This window comes from Microtus pennsylvanicus, chromosome 9 (assembly GCF_037038515.1).
Source record: "Microtus pennsylvanicus isolate mMicPen1 chromosome 9, mMicPen1.hap1, whole genome shotgun sequence".
Taxonomy (NCBI): Eukaryota; Metazoa; Chordata; class Mammalia; order Rodentia; family Cricetidae; genus Microtus; species Microtus pennsylvanicus.
In genome coordinates this window covers 16,268,712-16,284,577 of record NC_134587.1, presented here as the reverse complement: position 1 = coordinate 16,284,577, position 15,866 = coordinate 16,268,712, and the positions used below count along the sequence as shown (strand labels likewise).

General features: G+C 42.1%; 1 protein-coding gene across 1 annotated transcript in view; it reads right to left on the bottom strand.

Annotated features, from left to right (window-relative positions):
* Positions 1-13,540, bottom strand: part of Scn3a (sodium voltage-gated channel alpha subunit 3) — a 106,658-nt gene extending 93,118 nt beyond the window's left edge. The window contains exon 1 of the mRNA XM_075985012.1: positions 13,321-13,540. The gene's annotated coding sequence lies outside the window, so the exon portion shown is untranslated. The remainder of the gene's footprint in view (positions 1-13,320) is intronic.
* Positions 13,541-15,866: the final 2,326 nt, after the last annotated feature.

The following is a 15,866-nucleotide window of genomic DNA, read 5'->3' as shown; positions in this document are numbered from 1 at the left end:
AAGACAACCCCCCCCCAAAAAAAACAAATAGCATTATCAACAACAACAACAAACCCATCAGTTTATACCATGGGTTAAAAAGTGATACATAATAATTAAAACTTAAATTCATCTAAGTATTTCCTTTAAAAGCTTTATTTATTTTTGCTGGCAGTGGTGGCATAGGTCTTTAATCCTACCACTTGGGAGGTGGAGGCAGATGAATCTCTGAGTTTGAGACCAACCTGATCTACAGAACAAGCTCCAGGACAGCCAGTACTACACAGAGAAACTCTGTATTGAAAAACAAAAATTACTGATTCTTAAGCATGAATCTGCACTTCTTGAGAATAACCCATTTTTTCCTAGAGTATTATTCCTTAATTTTATACCAAAAGTAAATATTGGATTTATCAGTAGAACAACTAGGGATTGGAAAGGCCCTTTCTGGCCACCTAGTTCCTCTCATCTAGCTGATAGCAGGGCACTTACGACATAGCATCAGAATCACCTAGAGAAATGCTTGTTAAAACACAGCGCTCCCAGCCCCACCCCAAAGCTGCTGCAGCAGCTGAGCTGGGTGAGGCCTGTTCTGCATTGCTAGCATGCACGCAACTGGCGATGGCACTGTTGGGCGGAAATCGCAGGTCCCATGACAGTGCTTCATTTATTGAATCGGTGGCACAAGAAAGGAGACAAAGCAAGGAAAGGGGACCACGGTGTAAAAGCAGGGAAAAAAGAGGAACAAAGACCCCACAAACCCAGAATACAAATTTGGACGGGGGTACACACTGTTGCTTGGAGAAACGATCTCACAGAGCCCAGGCTTCTGTCTAGTTCAGCTGAGGATGACCTTGAACGTTTGATTCTCCTGCCTCTTCCCCACGAGTTTTGGGGTTACAGACATGCATCCACACAGCCAGCGATACTTTGTTTGTATTGTTTAAAACAAGAAACACACACACAATATGTTCTATGCGTATACGTAATGTGTCTCTCGCTTTAATGACTTCTCCGAGAGGATAATCATAGTTTCCTCTGTCTCATTTATCTACTTAATGCCCCGCAGTGTGATTCCACCAAACCTGAAGCCTTGAAGTGATTGATGGCGGTGCTTCACCGAAGCCACCGAGCTCTCTGTCTCCCTGCCTCCAGCCTGATTGCCATACAGCCTATTTTAGTCCCACCAGCCAGAGTGATCTGGGGAGAACAGAAATTTAATCACATCGCTCTGCACAGAACCCTACAGCAGCTGCATAGAAAATGTAGGAAGCTCTCATGCTGCCTCCAAACCAGCTTCTGGCTGCCCTTCCTACCTGTAGGGATACAGGCTGTGTTTCCCTGAATGTGTCTCCCTTAGGAAGCTGAAAACCGGGGTACTCACTTCAATACTGACCAAAATGTGCCGCGTTAAAGAGAATCGCTCACCTCATCAATTCCCTCAGTTCCCACCCTCTTCAAAGGCTCTCTCCCCTTAGCATGTGAGCCATACCTAATTTGTAATGCCAGATACTCCTTTTCTGCCCACTGAGGTAGCATGTATTTCCCCCCAACCAAAAAAAAATAAAAATAACTGGAATATTTGCTCTATTCGGGAATCCACTCAGTTCGCCATCCATCCCATGTTTTTGGAACAATGCAAATGGCACAAGCTGAGTGCTCAATGGATTTTATTTGAATCACGACATATTTAAATTATGTTCCTCAAAAACATATCATGGCTTTGCATTTAGAGTTAGTTTTAAGCAATTCACCCCAAGCTTATGAAAGTATGCAGACATTTTATAACAACACCAGGGGGGAAAGGAAGTGTGCGCTGAGGTAGAGTTGGTTAAGTAAATAAGGCAGTTTGTCCATCCATCAGGGTGACAAAACAGGAAAAGGACGTATGACAATAACAAGGCCATTCCCTCCAGGTTCAGGATGCTCTCATTATGTAGTCCTATTCAATCCAGACAAAACACACATTACAACCCTGTGTACCCCGAAGATAAAACCATAGCCAGGCTAAGTTTACTAGATTCTCTTCACAATAAAGCAAGCTGAGGAGTGCATGCTTCCCACTGAGATCAGTGAACTTCTATTTAGACAAATGACCAGCTTCTCTGAAAGCCTTAGCCCATCTGCTTCACCAGTAAAAGTGATCTACTTTCCCTTCTCCCAAAAGCTCCTCAAGTCTGGTTTGGGTTTTCTAATAGGCTCATTCTTCTTGGTTCGAGTCCTGCCTTGGGGGGCATAGCACACTGAATCCAAATCAGAAGTCATCTGTGCCTTCCTCTGGCCTCTCAGAGGACACTCAGACTGTGTTTGGATTCCTACAGTGATTAAAAGGTCATCTCCTGTTTGCCTGTGAAGGTGTCTTTCTCAGGTGCTAACTGATTCCTTGAGGAGAAGGCTCAGTGATGCTTGCAGTAACCAGAAAACTGTTCAATAAATAAATACCCACCAAACACAATTGCCTAACTTGAATTCTGAAGATGTCTGTTTACTATAAATCCACTGATCACATAAAAAAATTCAGCACTGGAATTATGGTGCCAAATTTTAAAATAATAATAATATACTGCTTCGTGGCCTTAAATAAAACGTATCATCCATAAAAATTATTTTGACTTTTCCCCCTTTTTCGATTTTTGCGTTAGCATCTAGAAAATGTAAAGGCGCATGTGTGGGCCTTGTTCCATTTCCACTGGCGAATGGCTGCCTTGTAAGAAACTGTCTCCTGCTTCATCACCCTCCTGCAAACCTCTATCCATCCCTGGTTCCCGGAGCATCACGTAGAACATGCTAAGTGCACATGAAAAAAAAAAAAGGCATTACTGCAGAAATCTCCTGTTCTGAGAAGTGTGAAAAAAGAGTGTCGTTCCCTCTAGATTGACAGTTTTCTCTTCCTTCCTATCAGTGTGTTGCTTTTGTCCTTAGGGCGTAAGATTTTTGTATGAAGAAATACTCGAGTGGACAAAATGACTTTGCCCTCAGCAGACATTCTGGGTGTGCGTGCAAGGGAGCAAAACCCACATTTAAATCTGAACACAGCAGAATTATGGGAAGCTTTCTGTGCTGAAATAAATTGGCCAAAAAAGCAAACCGTATATTCATACAAACAGCCAGTCCTCCATCCTTACACCCACCCGTAACATCAGCCATATTGACAGCCTTGGGAGTTGCCCTTAGCTGTCTTTCCTCTACTGTTCCTGGTACTGTGTGCTTTAGGCAGCTTCTTTCCAGGCAAACACAGACTGTTTACTGACTGTAATCAAAGTGACAGCACACTGTTTTCACAACGGACTGCTGGGAGTCGATTGCCTTTTCTGCTTGGCAACCTGAGGAAACTTTGGATCTGGGATCTGGAGGTACAATTTGTTTGCGTCACTTTGAGATGGCGATGCCAACCACCCCACCACCATTCAGCCACCATTTTGAGGTTTGTGATATAGAAGAGGGGGGTTTTCTCTACTCCCAAGTGGCAAGGCTTTGATCATTTCCTTCAGATCTGTGCAAGTGGTAAACCCTGCTTAGGAACAGGATGGTTTGAGAAGTTGCGAATTGTGTGCTGTGTGATTCTTGATCAACCCAAGGCCACGCACATAAGGAGGCCTTCACTGACAAGAATGTCCTGACAGTACATGGTTCTTACATCCCAGGGCCAGATCACCTAGTGGTGGTACACAGAAGGCCAAGCAGAATGACAGAATAGATACTCCTGCCTCACGCCCCACCCCTGAGACAACATTTAAGGAGATCAATGCAGGGGTTGGGGGAGTCGAGAACATACATAGTCTATGATTCCAGCAACCTGTATTCTAGACTATTAGGCTATTCTCTGCGCTCACTTGCTAAGATATATACTGAGGACCCAAGAGCTCAGGTATTTAGTGTCTATAGCCAGATAAAAAGGAAGAGAGAGGACATTGACTTTAATTTGGATGGTCCCTTTTACCCAAGAAAACACTAGGTCTGTGTCCATCCCTTTTGATATTAGAGCTGGCAAATACAGCATTAACTGGTATTCTCAACAGAGGTCACTGAACCCTGCTGCAAAACATTCTCCTGAGACAAGAGTGCTATCCTAGTAAAGGGTGTATGTGTGGTGGTTTTGAGATGATTTTGGTGAACTGGGCACTTGCCAGGGTCCTCTTTATCTCTACTTAAGTCTGCTTGTTGGTGAATAAACACTATGAAAGCCTTTTGGAAAACACAGTTTTGAATGCTTTCTAGATGTAGGCATTGACTATCTGCCAATGAAGATCCAATTCTGTAGAAATGATTTTTCATGAAATTATCTTATCAAATCCTCTTCCAGGAACTCTATACAAATGCCAGGTTTTTTTTAAAAAAAGAAAACTTATAAAACATTAAGTCTACTTTTCAGTGAAATATTAATAATGACTTGGTTAAATCCCCTTAAAAGATGACCCTTTGACCCAAAGAAAGTGTAAAAATGGCGTATCTCTGCAAGGATCAGAATTAAGTACCAAGAAAGTCTGCAACTTTTTTTTCTTGTCATGGAGCATAGCAGGGGCACTAAAATAGAGCAAAGAGACTCTGTGCGCTGGCCTGATTTAGGTGTGGATGATGCCACTTACTGCAGTGGGAAAGCCAGAGAAGGGCTCCGCATGGAAAGACGGGACAGATGCCAGTCTGTTCATCTTTTGCAGACAAAGAAGAGCCGGCATGCCACCGGTAAGTGAGATTTTGTCTTAGATAGTAGCTACAATGGCAAAGTGCTCTCAGGAGAGCCAAGGACATGAGATGGTCTCTCTGTCTTCACCCTTCTAAAGACAAAGACTCCAGTGAGCAAGAAGCTGGTTGGAGCCGGCAGGAAGCCTAGGGAGAAACCCAAAGAGATCAGAAATGAAGGAAGGTGGGGTTCTTACCACGTGCCAGGCGTCTCATGGAAGATGTGGGTGATTCAGAATTCCGACTGGATTCTGAATGGGACATTGCGGCCACTCGTTCTTCAAGTGCCCACCCTACCCCACATTTTAAAAATTCATGGCTTCTTTCTTAGAGCTATTTCAGATTTGTAGAAAATTGATTGGAAAGCATGGAAAGTTCCCACATCAAGTGCCCCTTCTTGTTTCTTAACTATTTAGTGCTTAGGGTTTTTAATAAGAAAGAAATTGAGAGAATAATCAGTAATAATTTCTGTGTGCATAAAACTTCCCTGATTGCTTTCTTGTGTGATGCTGTCAAAAAAAATAGTTTTTCCCTCTTATTAGATTGATCTCATATTGTCTAACACCAGCATCATTACAGTACATTAAAGAAGTGCATATTGCAATGATTTAAGATCGCTTCGAGGTGCCAAGCAAAAATTGTGTCTTACAGGTGCATAAGAGGTTGTCCTGTTTCTTCTGGTGACATGCCTTGATTTTTCTATGTCAGTCTGCATAAATAGTCACATCCTGATTTGCATGCATTCTGCCACTTTCCAATGACTCCTGAACTTTCTTTTTCAAAATGTAGAAATGATATTGACTATAAAGTTGGAAGGCTCACCCCACCCAAATCAAATTCGTTCTTGTAGCTGACACCATGTTGGTAGAGGGGTATGGGTAAATGAACAACAAATTTACTTTCTATACTATATATAGTATATACTATATACTATCCTGGTCTTTCTCCTACTGGGGTCCTCATTGTTCAACATTACTACTTAATGGGGCTACATAACAAGCCCCTAGCATTCTATCAATCAAGATAGTACCATGATGATATATAACAAAAGGTGTGCTGAGTCTTAGGTTGAGAATATTTATATTAAGTTGGCCCTTCTTTGGCCTTTCATTATTCTTAATACCTTACGGACTTATTACTTATAGTTTCAGTCTAGATTACTCCCACTATATTATTTTGTGTGTAATAGAAAGAGACACCTTCTAAAGTCAGTAATCCGGTCCCAGCGTGCAAATCCAAGTAGCGTGGAGTAGACTTCCATCATTAATCGGACTTTGAACACTGTGATAATGCATTACTTGTGCATCTCACAGAAACATCATCTACCTGTGTCAAAATATAGATATTCTCAACCTAAGACTCAGCACACCTTTTGTTATATATCATCACGTTACTAACTTGATTGATAGAATGCTAGGGGCTGGTTATGTAGCCCCATTAAGTAGTAATGTTGAACAATGAGGACCCCAGTAGGAGAAAGACCAGGATGTAAACTGCTCTAGAGAGCGGAGAGTACTGTCCCCTTAGAGATGCCTGGGACAAACCAACAGAGAGAAGCACCTAAGGTGTTAACCTGGAAGTGTCTCTTTAAGGAGCTGCAAAGCTGACTCACCTGAAGAACGGAATGCCTTTTTAGAAAGGCATTGAATTATTAACCTACTTAGCGATTAGATCAACTTGCTCTCTTCTCGGAAACACCACTTTCTGAAAAAAAAAGAAATTTAACAAAGTGGTTTGACTTTAACTTTTTAGTTGTTCTACAGAACCTGACTTTCTTCTAAACCTTCCAAGAATTACAGTTTCAAAACCTTGGATGTCAAAGTGTCTCATTGGGAGCTGGATAGTTAAAACGCGGTCAATAGAGCCACTCCTTTCTGATTATTTAAGACTTAACTCTCAAGGCAGAGATTCATAAAGAACAGAATAATGAGGCCAGAGAATCTGTGGTCAAGTGAGTTAAAGTTCCCTGATGTGTATACAACTGTCTATACAGCTACTTTGAAAACTATTCAACAACCAGCATTTAGGTTAGGTCAACTAGCAAAGGTAAGGGTAAGAACTTGTCTATCTGAAATAAATATCAACTCATTTATTCCCATTATTTTCCTTATAGGAATGGATGTAAGTGCATTGTTTGTTATTTCCTTAGTAATCTCTGCCTTTCTATAACACATGCCCAGTCATCAGCATCTCCAAATTGTTTTGAAAGTCATTGCGTTCAGCTCTCTTTAAGTTCTCTCAAGCCACACATTTCTTCAGCTTTACTTAATTTTCCCTGCCTTCTTCTAGTTAAAATGATATTAAAATCTGGCTGCATATTTCAAGCATGTTTACAGCACTTTTAAACATACTTTGAAGCCTGGACTTGACCCCAGAAAATCCAACCAAATTGGCCAAAGGAGCAGGCAACCATTGCTCTTCCATCTGAAGTATTCACAGCTGGGGGCTGTGCTGACTAAGGCCCTGGCAGCCAGCATGTTTCTGCATCTTTTTCCTTTAAGGTACTCCTTGCTGTTGCTGACATTTTAGCTAATGAGGTCTCACAAATCCATACCTTCTTTCTTTGCTTTTTCTTTCTTACTTTTCATTACCGGCTAGGTTCTCATCGTAAAGACATGAATTGTAACCCAGTATTACTTGGGCTGTGCGAGAGCACACAGAGTGTTGGTGAAGTCGCCTTTTGTGTTTGCCTCCTATACTGATTTAATTTATATCAGTTTTTGGTATAAGCAGGTAGAGATTGGTGGGAGAGCCTAGTGCAGCCCTTGGAAGCTGATGGTACAGAAGAACACAAGAATTTCCTGGGCTGAAATGGGGCTAAGTGGCAGAGCACATGCTTAGCAAGAGGGAGACACTAGATTCAAGTTCTAGTAATACACACGCACATACATATATACATACACACACACACACATATGAGGGATTTTCCTTAACCAAATAGTTACTAACAAATTAATTAAGTAATTACTAATATTAAAGATACTTTTAGGACTTTAGGACTATATATTATTCAGGATGTGTATAAATACTAGCAATGACTTTGTAAAATACACAGCTAAAAGGCGAGCACATTCCCTCTGTTTAAAGCTTTAAAAGACACATCTCAATAGCTTTAGCACAGAGTAGAAACGGGTTTACTATAAGGCACCAACCAGCTCACCAGGCGCGGGATGTAAACAGCGTGGGAAGGATCAACAACAACCAAAGGGGAAAAGAGTGGCCATAACTCTCATGAAAGAGATATGGTAGTAGGAACGTCATTAGGAGAAGCAGAAACCCGGGAGGAGATGGAGCAACAGTGGGCAATGGGCTGGGGCTGCAGCTGCTCATAAGGAGTCTGAGTGTCAACACGGCATGGTTTCTACATACAGGCCATTGTTTCTTCTCTACCAGGTTTATTTTGTCCCTGGCAAAAACACTGGTTAGATTGAGGAAAGGGATGACACAGAAAACACTAGATTCTTCCAGTAGGTGTTTTCTGTTGACTGGGTTCTTTATCATAAGAGGATACTGATAAGGAGAGAGGAATTCTCTTTAAACTCTGGGATTTTCTACTTTTCAGAGAAACCACTCAATCCAACGATTCCCTAACCAGAACATGGCGCTCTCTCATTCTAGAGTGACTTGACAGGAACTTCCAGGCTCCCTAGTCTCACAGTGATCATAGTGAACAGCTTCACTAATTCCTCAAACCCACTTTGTCTGTACAGACGTTTGAATTCCTTTCCTTTGGCTTCAGTTTCTAAGGTCATTCCCACCATGGTTTCCTAGAACACTTTGGAACATTGTAAGTTAGACAGAAGAAATTTCATAAAAGTAAATGTCGCACACAGACATCAGGAAGTCCAAAGAAAACTAACAAACAAGTGACCAGTTCTCAGAGACTTAAGCCCACATCGTGTGCACCCTTGAACCTTTTGCAAGAACATGTCAGTCACAATGCCACTTAGGAGCAAGAATTGGGATTTAATTAATTACTTCAACTCAAACTCCCGGAAAAGTGAAAGTACAAAATGTTCTACATAACTCAAGAATAAAGAATATTCTGACTACCAGGAGATTAAAAGCCCCTAAAGGGAACTTTTGGGCAGAAAACGGCCAAAGTTATTTAAAGAGTGACTTCCGTCTTTGAATTCACCCACTGACTAAAACAATACTAAATCACTCTTTAATAATGTAGGCACCATCATTTTTCTTACTCAGCTCCAGCATGGAGCTGGATCACATGAAGGGCTTCCTGTTTGCAATCTCCAAAAGGATGAAAGCCTAATTCAATTATTATAGAAATAAAAGAGACGTTTAAACTTTTTTTTGAACTTTGGCAGTCCTTGAAGATGCCCAGGTATAGTCACATCCATGCTGATCTGAACTCATTTGAATATTTTCTTCGTAAGTTTTCTTTAGTCATATATTTTGGACAGAATTTTCTTTCTATAAACTTCTTCAACTTCAAAAAGAGTGAAAGAGATAGGGACCTAAAATAAAAATCTATCAATAGTTGGCACATTGAAACTTAGGTGTCCAGTTGATTAGGTATTCATATTACATTTTAGAGACTTCTACTGAGGTTAATTATATATTCAGATAAAAACTGAAACTTCAGAGACCCAGAGAACCAGAGCGGAGGTGACAGTTCATAGAACAAAGCACTTCTCTGCCTTGCAAGCAAGAGAACTTTTATTATTGCTGCACAGTTGACAAAGTGAAAATCAGGATTCTTTGGCCCTGACCTTGGTGGCTACAATGACCATTTGTTCCATCACGCTAAAGCACAACCAAAGAAAATGCTAACTTCACCCCAAAGTGAAACACATTGTTGGGTAAAGGCAACCTATAAAAGTTGCCAGTCAGAGGCACAAGATGCAGTAAAGGCCCTTCTGATGCTTCTCCTCCCCAAATTGCTGAACACGTGACCAGGTAGGAATTCAGATATCTTGGTGCATTCTGGTTGCCTGTGAAAAGCGCCCACGGGATAACATGCAAATGGGGGTAAAGACAAACTCGAACTGAAGTTTATCAAACGGAACCTAAAAGCAGAAAAACAAATTGTTTTCTGATTTGTAGACTGAATAACATAGCCCATTATACAAGCGCAGGAATGAAGAATATCTCTTCAGATGACAAGTGAGACATTGCACAGAGCTAAGTTCACAAAGTTTCTATGCATGGAAGAGAAGAAGAAACAACAATGCACCCAGCCACTCTGGGGAGAAAAGGCCACTATCTCATCAGATGATCATTTTGTTGGGAAAAAAAATTACCTCATTACTTACTTGCAGTTACAGATGGTTTTAGATAAACTTCACACTGGCAATTTAGAACTCACAGGAGCTAGGAAGAAGCCGGAGCCAAGAGACATGACTAGCAACAGCCAGCTCAGTGTGGGTCCTGCTGAGAAATCTTACCCTCCAGTTGCTAAGCCTCCCTGCTCTCGGCCATCGGCTCTGTGCTATCCTGAGTCCATTAAGTCATCCTGGCTGCCATGAAGATGGGGCTGACAGGGCAGTTACCGGAGTCAGTTTAAAGAGGCCCAGGGTGGTTGAAGGGAAGGATTAGGAGGCCTGGGGTGCTGAAAGGCCACCCCAGCTCTAGCTCCCAGAGATCCCCGGAGCACACAGCTGTCAGGAGTCTGAAGCTGCACTTAGGGAGTCTTTGGGGAGAAGGAGGGCCCTTGTAGCCTGTCAACAGTTTCATCAGGCATATTTTGCCTTCCCACCTTTCACTGTACCCTTAAGCCCAGAGAGTTCGTGACTCAGGACATTTCTGAGGTTTAGATGCTGTAATCGGCTTATCAAAGTAGCACAGAAATTACTTGTTTTTAAAATGTGATGTGTCATGAAACATAGGCTGCCTGTGTGAATCCTCCCAGAGGTCCTTTGTCTGCAAAGCAAGCCCTATTCAGGTAAAATGAAATAAAGTCCTTGGATTTGATTTTGCTCAAAGGATGAAAGGAAGCAAGCAAGCAAACAAACAAACACATCGCAGTCCATAATGACATCAAGGGACAGGAAGAACCATCTCCTAGGAGTTCTAGGAACTCTCCAGAAAGTACCCACAGTGTCACCACTAACTGACAATGCTCTGGATAACACATTTGTCCTGCTGATGTTCAGCCCTGGCCCTCTTACAAGACGCCAGTTGCCACTATTAAGCTACAGAATTCCTTGTGGTTTCATCCTCCCTTCCTGAGGCAGTAGAAGGTATTTCATCACTGGCACTAATAATAGCAACGATACCTGTTCCTTTCTGTGGGCACTGGGGTGGCAGGTGACGAGAGGAAGGAGGAAAGGCATCAATGACAGTCTAGCATCCGCAAGAAGCCCTGAGCAGACCGTATTTCTTTTCTTGGGTTTTCTAAGTAGGTTCATCCTTGTCTTGTTGACAGTGTAACAGAAACTCCAGAAGTTTGCTTTCTTAGGAAACAGGGCAACTGTTTCTGCCTGCTATCCTCCTCACCACTTCTCTATCCGCTCCTTGGTGTTTCTACCAAAGAAGGAACTGGCCAAGGACCACGAAAATCTCTCCCCTTCTCTGTTTTTCTACCCTTATTCTTAGAGAACCATCGTCAGATACACGTTGGGAGATCCAGGGATGCCACCGATGTAAATCGTTCCAAATCCCCAGGAAGAAGTCTGAATGAGTTAGATTTGGTCTTTGACTCCACTGTGAGAGACAAGGAAAATGCACTTCTGTAGTAGGTGGTGTCCTTTTGGAGCCTACAAAGTCTTAGTTAGTGGAGCCTGAACCCTGCTCCCATTTCCAGCTCAGAGCTGAATGTACTTGTATCTAGTACATGGGAAAAAAAAATAATACATGTCTGGATCGTAGAAATGAAATCACCACTGCATTTTTGTAAAGGATGAGATACTCTCATTTGTTTTAGATGGCATGGAATCAAAGCATTTCCTTTCCAAAGATGTCCAAGAGCCTGTCTTGCAAGGTGAAGAGATGTGTGTACAAGGGCTTTTCACATTTGGGAATAGGAGAGGAAGTAAAAGACGCGAACGACTAAGAGAAGTGAGCAACTAAGCTAAATGAACAACTGAGGCACCACTGTGACTTTAGAAACTAAACAAAGCAAAGGTAACATTCAGGGTCCAAATATAAACATCCATTCATGAATATAACCCAGCCCAATCTACCAGCGCCCGCATTTGCAAAGAACAAAGTTACTCACATCCAGTCACCTGCAGAAAGGCATGGTGTGTATGGTACAATGCTTACATCTGAGCCAATTAACATTTCCTTCTGAAAACCCTTTCCAAGAGAACACTTTTCTTTATTTCCTATAGTCAGAGTTTCTCTGAAACACGCGAGACCAGGGCTTTTCTCTGAGGCAGACACTATTTTGAAATGGTTTAAGGGGGTGTATTATTGCCACTCAACATAAATTACTAAGTAAGATCCCTTGGTTTGTTCAGGTCCTGATGAGAAAAATATACTTCAGGTACCTCCAGGTCTGGTTCTTTAAGCCCTTTGTGTAGCATAGACCAAAGCCTGGGTTGAAATCACAGGTCTTTATTTCTCGCAGGCACACACTGTTCAGAATGGATGGGATGAAATATTTCCATGCACATTCTCACGAACACTAATGCCTTCATCTTTGTCCTCACAAGGGACATTGCACTATCCATTGTATGTGTATACACACACACACACACACACAACTGCACACACACGCATATGTATATGCAAAGCTTTCTAATCTTAAAAACTTGTCTTTCCACTATTGCCTGGGGGGTTTTCTGGTGCTACGGTAATGGTGTGATTGCCAGCTGAATGAAACGTTATGAGTATGGTGTGAAATATTTTAGTGACAACCACAGATTCTACACAATAGAAATTATTCTCATTCGGTCTCAAATGGATTTTCAGGGTAATTGGTAGTAATCGGGCTAATAATAAAAACCAATCGTAAAATGTTCCAGGAAGAACACAAACAGTAGCCATCTATCAAGATTATGGTATGTGAAAAGACACCAAAACAGAGGGTTGTAGGACATATAGGAATCTTTGAGGGTATTTTTAGCAAATCATAGGTGTTTTAATATTACTCTTGGTAAACCCCTCCCTATTTGCTACTAGATTTCGAAGGAAAATGATGATGTTTAAATAGCCAAACACCTTTGCATTGTTGCCACTGCCTGTATGCATGGCCTCTCCAAAGCTGCCAGACAAAAAAAAAAAAAACACCTCAAACACAGGAAAGATAGTTCTAATATCACTACACAATCACAGTTTAAAGATGCTGGACATGCTGAACACTTATATAGGTGATGTGTAGCTGTGAAATCCAGTAGCTTGGCATTAAGTCTAACAAAACAGATGTTCTCTCCATAAAATGAGCCCCAAACATTTGCTTGTTTCACAAACACACACACACACACACACACACACACACACACACACACACACACACACACACACACTCCTTAACCCCCAGTCTGTATTGTAAGTCATCATTTCCAGACAGAAGCTCTGCTTCCTTTGAACGATAAAGGACTGGCAAGCAGTTTACAAATCAAGTGATGCCTTTGGTTCTAATAATTTACATTTAAACATTAGGCTCTAATATGGCAGCATAGAGAGGATTTTCAAATGAAAAGATGACCCGGCAGCTAGATTCTGCCGAGCATATAATTGAATGTGTTGTCAGCTTACCTGATGGAGAGCCTTAGGAATCACAGCTCAACAAAGGCCAGCATCCAAGAAGGTTAGGACGGAGCGTGCCACCCCCTGCAGTTCTTCAGACGTGGGCCACAGGGATTTGCAAATTCAATTTAATTTTTTTTTATCTGGCGTTCTCTGTGGACATGAAAACAAAGGGACCTTTCCAGAATCCTCTCTGCTTATGCCTCCGCTTCCTGTTCTGAGATTCACTCTATGGTACCCAACATATATCAGAAAACGGCCCTGGAAGGGGAAAAAAAAAAAGCTGGCAGCACCCAACGTGTTACCGCCATCTACTGGCAGACATACGCAATTGCGCAAACGACAAAACATTCCTATTATTCCACATTTCTTCGGAAGGCAGGGGGTAAACCTGTACGGAAACATTATGAATCACGACAGGTCCCCACGGTGACAGCAGTGAGGTGAGGGTACCTAGCTACCACGCGAGTGTGCACAGACAATCCTCCTCGACGCTATTTTTTTCCAAATTTCTAGTTGTTTGAGTAGAAATCATAAATATTTTAAAACCTAGCAATTCTTATTCAAAATTAGATGTTTAGGCTGTCTACTATATTGAAAATAGGTTTTTAGAAACTCTCCCCTAAGTCTGCTCTTTTGAGATGCGTTTTTTTTTTCAACGTGGAAAATCTGGCCTCTTAGAGAATAGTGTAATATGTATCCTGGCATAATTTTTTTCATGTTGTTGTTTATTTTGTTTTGTTTTTATTTTTGTAAAATGCCAAAAGTAATATATGAATGTACAAAAATTCTGTATCTCAATGAAGATCACTAGTTTTGACCGTTGGATAGTTTGGGTGTGTGGACAACCCCTCCCCTGCCCCACCCCCCTCCTGGGCCCACCCCCCTCCGGGCTCCACCCATCTCAAAAGTGGTGGGGTAGATCTTGAGAGACATCCAACATCATCCCATACCCCCGACCCTTCATGAATACATGCACACTAGTGCACAGACCCATATATATGCTACACACACAAGAAATAAATAGAAATAATTCAAATCAATTGTCTATTTGAATTCTAGTCTATTTGAAACCACAAGTCCTCCAAAACACTTAAGAATATCTCTTTCCTTGCTCTCGTCTCTGTTTTTTCTCCATCTTGATGATCCCGTTCCCTCAAGTTTTCCTCCCCTCTCCTCTTCTCCCCCTGTCTTCCTCTTCTGCCCTCCCTACTCCCCCCACCCTCAAGCCTCCAATTTTGTCAGGTGATTTTGTCTATTTCCCCTTTCCAGGTGGATCTAAGTATGCTTTTCTTAGTATATTTTGATTGAGGGAGCCATTATGGGGCTAGCAAGAAACTTGGCACTAGAGAAATCCCCAGGAATCCACAAGGATGAACCATTAAGATCCTAAGCAATAGAGGAGAGGGGGCCTGAACTGACTTTGCCCTGTAGTCAGACTGATGAATATCTTAAATATCACCTTCAACCAGCAACTGATGGAAACAGAGGCGGAGTCCTGCATCAGAGCACTGGGCTGAGCTCCCAAAGTCCAGTTGAAGAGTGGGAGGAGCAAGAACATGAGCAAAGAGATCAAGACCGTGATGGGGACACCCACTGAAACAGTTTGCCTGACCTAATGAAAGCTCACCAACTCCAGCTGGACAGGGAAGGAAACAGCATAGGTCTAAACTATTCCCTCTGAATATGGATGACAGTTGTATGGCTGGGGCAGACTCCGGGGCCACTGGCAGTGGCACCAGGATTTATCCCTACTGCTTGTACTGGCTTTTTGGAACCCATTCTCTTTGGAGGGATACCTTGCTCAGCCTAAATGTAGTAGGGAGGGCCTTGGACCTTCCCCCAAAGCAATGTGCCTTACCCTCTCTGAGGAGGGAATGGGAGGTGTTGTGTGTGGGGGGGTAGGTGAAGGGAATGGGAAACGGGAAGGGAATAATTAATAAATAAATAAACACTTAAGAAAGCAAATGCTTGCCAAGCATTAAAACACAGGATTACATAATCAAAGTGAAACCATGTTTGTAAGATAAGGGTTTTCTTAAGCTGCTACTTTTCCCATTTAGAGAATATTTATCTCAATGAACCTGGCATTTGACAGGCCAGTGAGTTCCCAGGGTCTTCCAGACTCTGTGCTTATTGCCAGATTATAGCACTGCCTCTGAGCCAGGCTTTTTCTTGGGTACTTTCTTGGGTACCGGAGACTTTAATTGAGGTCAAGCTTGCTAGGCTGGTACCCTACCAACTATCTACCTCAAACATCCTTGATGTACCTTTCTAAAGATGGATTTCAGCTACTCATGATGTCATCCACCCAGCCAAACAAGTCTGTGGTCAAACTAATCTTGCTTCACGAAGAGCAGATATTGATGGAACAATTGCACATCTACATGTAACTATGTGGGTGCCACAGCCGAACACAGGTGTAGCTTTGGAGCGAGGGATGCTTCTGGCAACTATGTGGTCAAAATATCTGTGGGGACAAGATTGCTCATGACCACATGACTGAGAAAAACAGAACTGGGACGTGAACCCATAAGGACTCACCAACAGGAGAA